Below are 6,000 nucleotides of genomic sequence, written 5' to 3' on the forward strand. Positions count from 1 at the left end.
TGTCATTGTTGAAGACACTTTTGTTACGCAGCTAGAGGAATTTAGTGAAGGCAAATTTGATATAGATGAGGAAAAGGGGTTGTGACAAATGAAGATGTCTCAGGAAGTGATGCTAGCAAAAAAATAACATTCAAGCTCTCAGAGCTGGTCCGTAACATTGAGAGTACAAAGGGATAACATTTACAAAGGTAATCCAAACTCACGAGTATAACTTGCCAAGGCATAAGCTTGTTCCTTATTGTAAGTTACGTGGCAAGAAGGCAGCCAATAATGTTTAAGCTATTGATAAATTTTTAATAAAGAGAATGCTTTTCTCGGTGTTTGTTTTAAATTATATTAGTTTTAGCTTTTTTTATAACCAACAGTGAAAAATTTTTGACAAAGTTTAAAGGTCATGGGACAATCAATAGATTTTTTTAATAGGATTGTGATTTTTTTCATTCTTTACCCATATTTTTATGACTTAAAACCTATGTACTTTTTAAATTTGAAAAAGATTATTTTTATTACAGAATTTAAAAAGTTTAGCACAGTGCCTGGCCCGTAATAAGTTCTTTATTAAATGGATTGTTAAGATTGCAGTTTCAGCTTGCATGGTCAAGGACTATGCAGTTGTAATAAGCTAATGTCTTCATGTTTAACCAAATGTGTACATCAAGTCTAGAAACAGCTATTACATTTTATCCTTGTAACAATCAGTTATATTGACGTCTACTTTTCATTCGTATTGCCTTTGTATGCTGTTATCTCAAAGCTTTGAAATAAAATTTTGTTATACTGAATGTCTCGTATCTAGACTTTGAGTATTAGTGCAAAATTTTAATAAAGAGTATGAGTTTATAAACTTTTCTGTAAAGGGCCACATACTAATTGTAGGCTTTACTGGCCAGACGATCTGTCAAAACTACTCAGTTTTGTCATTGTAGCACAAAAACAGGCCTAAACACATTCTTAGCTGATTGTTGTTGTTAAGTGCCGTCGAGTCGTTTCTGACTCATAGCGACCCCATGCACAGCAGAACGAAACACTGCCCGATTCCGCGCCAGCCCCACAATCCCTGCTATACTCGAGCCCATCATCGCAGCCACTGTATCAATCCATCTCCCTAAAGGCCTCCCCCTCTTTCGTTGACCCTTCACCCTACCAAGCATGACATCCTTCTCCAGGGAATGGTCCCTTCTTACAACATGACCAAAATAGGTGAGACGAAGTCTGGCCATTCTTGCTTCCAAGGACCATTCTGGCTGCACTTCCTCCAGGACAGATCTGTTCTTTTAGCAGTCCACGGTACTTTCAGCATTCTTCGCCAGCGCCACAACTCAAAAGCATCAACTCTTCTTCGGTCTTCCCTATTCATTGTTCAGCTCTCACCTACATACGAGGCGATTGGAAATACCATGGCTTGTGTCAGGCGCACCTTAGTCCTCAAGGAGATATCCTTGCTCCTCAGCACTTGAAACAGTTCTTCGCAGTTGACTTCCCCAATGCTACACGTCGTCTAATGTCCTGACTGCTGCTTCCGTTGGCATCGATTGTAGAACCAAGCAACGTGAATTCCTTGACAACCTCAATCTTCTCTCCATTGATTGTGATGCTGCTCATTGGTCCAGTTGTGAGGATTTTTGTTTTCTTTATGTTGAGATATAATCCATACTGCAGACTGTATTCTTCAACCTTCATCAGTAGGTGCCTTAAGTCATCCTCACTTTCAGCAAGCAAAGTTGTATCGTCTACATATCTCAGGTTGTTAATGATTCTTCCTCCAATCCTGATACCACGTTTTTCTTCATATAGTCCAGCTTCTCGGATTATTTCTTAGCTGATAGGGCCTACAAATTTGAAGAGATTTATTGTTTGCTGACCCTTGAGTAGGAAGGCAGTATATAAAAAGGGTTAGTCAGCACACTATCATTAAGGAAAGGGAAGGCATGGAGAGAGGTGTACAGGAGATTCAGACAACAAAGGTAAATATATGCACAATCCTGCATTATACAGCCTATGAGTGGATACGTAGGCTGACAGGCACAATAAACAGGTATGGGTAGGTGAATGGGACTACACCCATGATCATGGTTTTTGGAAGTTTTACAAACCTATTAGTCTGTTAGTGTGTGCTATAAATATATCCATGGATCAGAGGGGGCAAAGTTAAGAAAACAGCCATAACCAAACACCTTGAGAGAATGAGTTGTGGGCATGGGAGTTCAGGACTATAGGGGGGACATCAAGGTTAATTAGCAAAGTTGAACTGTAGTTGACTAAAACTGGGAAAAAAAAAAAAAAGTCCAAGAATGTAACCACTGCTTATACCATTGATTTTTGGGAAAGGGTGTTTTAATGAACCTTTATTCATGCCACCGCACATTTTTCCAATAGCCCCTCTTTTGAGAATGGGGCAGTAGAAAATGGAGAGTTCCAATACTTTCTCTTGGCTAAAATAATGCTGCCAGTTTCATCTTGGGTTTATATTGGCAATTTAGATAAACTACGCCTGCAGCCATAAATAGAAATGGAAAGCTTTTTAGAACAAATTAGAAATTAACCACTAGGCTGCTTGAGCCAATCTTTCAGTTCTTCAGAAACACTTAAAAAACAACGTAGGGTGTTGGGAAGAGAATAGTGAGAATAAAAAATATTCCTGCTCAGTACTTTTTTTTGCTTCTTACAAGAAAAACAACTTTCAGTAATGGCTTTAGAAACAGGCAGTTGAATGAATGATAGGAATGATGACTCACTACAGTAGTGATACTGCCTGGGAAACCCAAGGAGCGGTCACTATGAGTCGGATTCAACTCATTGGCAGTGAGTTTGGTTCTCCTTTGGACAGTAGAACTAGACTCAACATGGGTCTAGCAGTTAGACCTGCATTGACTCTAGTTCTGTAGTAATTTTGTTAGTAATTTTCTTCTGGCTTTTCTTGGGTGAAGTCTTAAACTAGGTCAGAAAAGCAAAATCTAGGTAATAGCATCTAACTGCATGCTAGACTGGTTAAACTAGTAGGGTACTGGTGGCAGAAGGTGAGTGCTAATACAAGTACCAAAGGATTGGAATGTCCCTCACCCCACCGATGCCTCTAGAGTAACAAGTCAACTGCCATTTCAGTTCCCTTAGTATTTGGAGTCTGGGTGGTACAAATGGTTAAGAGCTGAGCTACTAACCCAGAGGCTGGATGGCAGTTTGAACCCACACTAGAGGCTCAGAACAGAGGCCCTATGATCTCTGCTTCTGAAAGGTCACAGCCATAAAAGCCCTAGGGCGGGCTTTTCTACTCCAACACATGCGTGCAACACATGGGGTCTCCATGGGCCTGGATGGCAATTTTTTAAAAAATAAACCAACATATTTATTGCACTTCTGGATCCTGCGTTTTTAACCAATTGAAGATTTATGGCAACCCTGTTGCAAGTAAGTCTATCAGCCATTTTGCAAGCATGCTCACTTCGTGTTTGTGTCACATTTTGGTAATTCTCAGTATTTCACACTTTATTTTAAAATAGACTACCCACCCATTGCCATCAACTGGATTCAGATTCATAGCCATCCAATATACACTGGGAAACAAACAAACAAAAAAAATGACTTTGTTGAGATACTTTCAGTGGTCGGAGATTGAACCCGCAATAGCGTCCAGCTATGCCTGTATTTGAACAATTCTGGGGAAAAATAATCACCACAACCTTTATGTATGACCAGATGGTTTAGTTATAAACAAGCCCTCTCAAAGCGCAATATGGTAGAACCAAGTAAGTAACTTTTAAGAACTAGTCACAAATTAATTGTAATAAGGGCCTTGCAACCCGATTTTCATGTGTTTTTGTCTGGTATAGGCTGTATTGGCGCTGCTGACTCCTCACAGGACTAGTGAGGGATACGTGGCGATCCTGTGGATTGCGGCCCTTTTGACCGCAACACTTAGCAAAACCTTCCCATTTCCCGTAGTTATGGGCAACGCATCAGGGCCCTACACGTCGCCCTTCAATGACAGGCTCTAATCCCAAGCGCTCGCAAGGCGTTGTTGTCAACCCTGGAACAGCAGCTCTGCTCGCACCACCCCCTGTCCCGGCCGTGCCACTCCCGGAAGTGCAGCGGATGGGCGCGCGTGGGAGCGGGCGGGGCGGGGCGTCGCTCCCGGAAGCGTAGGCTGGCCAGCTGGGTGGGGCTGCGGCTGCCACGTTGGAGCGGAACGTGGAGGTGGCCCCGGGCCGGGGAGGAGGAGCAGCGCCGAATGCTGGGCGACTTGACTGGTGCCGTGCTAACGCAGTAACCGGTCGCCGAGGGTCCCCACTAGGTGAGTCTGCCTCTTCTCTCTTACACTGTTCGCTGTTTCTGGTGCCTTAGAGGTAAAGCCGAGGCCGAACTCGGATCCTGGCCTCGGCCCCTATTGGCCCCTGTCGGGCCGAGGCCCGGTCTCTGTGGCGGTGCGCCTCTGGTCTTCGTTTGGGGCTCGGCCCGAGAACGCCTGGCGTCGGGACTGCTTCCGTGATCGCGCCTGTCCACCTACGCCGACGTTTCCACCGTGGTCCAGGAACTCCTCGGGTCTTACGACGGGATGTCCTGCAGAGAGGAGCCCCATCCTGGCAGGTTACTGGCATCTGAGGTTAGGCGACCTTCGAACTCTAGTGCACAAAGAGGTGTGGTTATCAGGGGCGTAGGAAGGAAACCTGTTACTTTGGTTGACTTTAGATTATGATTTTTTATATTTGAACTCTTGCCTATTTTAAAAGTTCAGAGGTTTGAACTGAAGGCTACTGTCATTTAACCAGGATTGGATTCTTTTAAGGACAATAGTCACCGGTCGCAGTCTGTATTTCGAAGGAAATATCAAAGTGATTTTTGCTAATAAGTTGTTACGTTAGCATGTTAGATTACTAAGCGGTTGTAAGATAAATCAAATTGCCTAAGCTTGTGAGTGCAAGGAACTCATTTTCCACAGGACTTTCTGAAGCTGTACTAATGCAATGGTTTTTGACAACTCCTTCCTCTAAAAATATGCCTTTTCTGACTACACAAAACAAATTTGGTTGTCTTTGTCAGCAACTGTAACTGTATTTAATTGATAATTAGAGACTGGTCCTTGTATCATAATATTCTACGTTTTCTGTGTATACCGAGTGATTTTTTGTTGTTGTTATTTGCTGTCGAGTCGGGCCCGACTCATAGCGACCCCTCTTTGGGTTTCCGAGGCGTTACCACTACGGAAGTAGATTGTCCAACCTTCCTTCCGAAGAGTGGCTCGTGGGTTTGAACTGCCAGCCTTCTGGTAGCAGTCAAGTGCCTTAGGCACTACGCTACCAAAGTGTTTTGGAGTTGGCTAAGGCAGGCACCTTTTTCAGTCATTTTTCTGTGCTCCTTATTTCCCATCACCTCTTCGTTACAGCTGTGGAAAAGGTTTGTAGACTAAAACTTTTGGATAACATGAAGTGTCTTTATAGTTGTGAATTTATGTTATGCACATCCACAGTTTTTATGAATAGGTTTAGAATTGTACTGCTTAATTTTGTATACCACCAGCCACTCCTCGGAAGGAAGGTTGGGCAATCTACTTCCGTAGTGATACTGCCTCGGAAACCCAAGGAGGGGTCGCTATGAGTCGGGTCCGACTCGACGGCACATTAGCAGTTTTGTATAAGCAGAATCTTTTCTGAAACTAATAACATAGTAGAGATTTATAAAACCAATTATAAATCTTTTGTGTTCAGTACATGTTAGTAAGTGGAATTGGTTCTGGTGGAACATTGAGTACTAAAACAGATTTTTATAAATGATTTGAATTCCATCTTAACCATTTTATGTTCTTGTGAATTTCTCTTAGTTACACAGTAACTAAGCATTCATTTATTAGATAGCTGCTATGTACCTTTGCTCTTAGAGATACCATAATGCTGTCTAGTTTTTTTTAAATGCATGTATCTCTTTTTTTAAATTTTAGAAATCATTCTGAAGAAATTTCAAAAAACCTTTTTTGCCCAATAGTACTCTCCCTTATATTTTAAATAGAAA

Source organism: Orycteropus afer, unplaced genomic scaffold, assembly GCF_000298275.1.
Source record: "Orycteropus afer afer isolate SDZICR_OR568_19922 unplaced genomic scaffold, OryAfe1.0 scaffold00172, whole genome shotgun sequence".
Taxonomy (NCBI): domain Eukaryota; kingdom Metazoa; phylum Chordata; class Mammalia; order Tubulidentata; family Orycteropodidae; genus Orycteropus; species Orycteropus afer.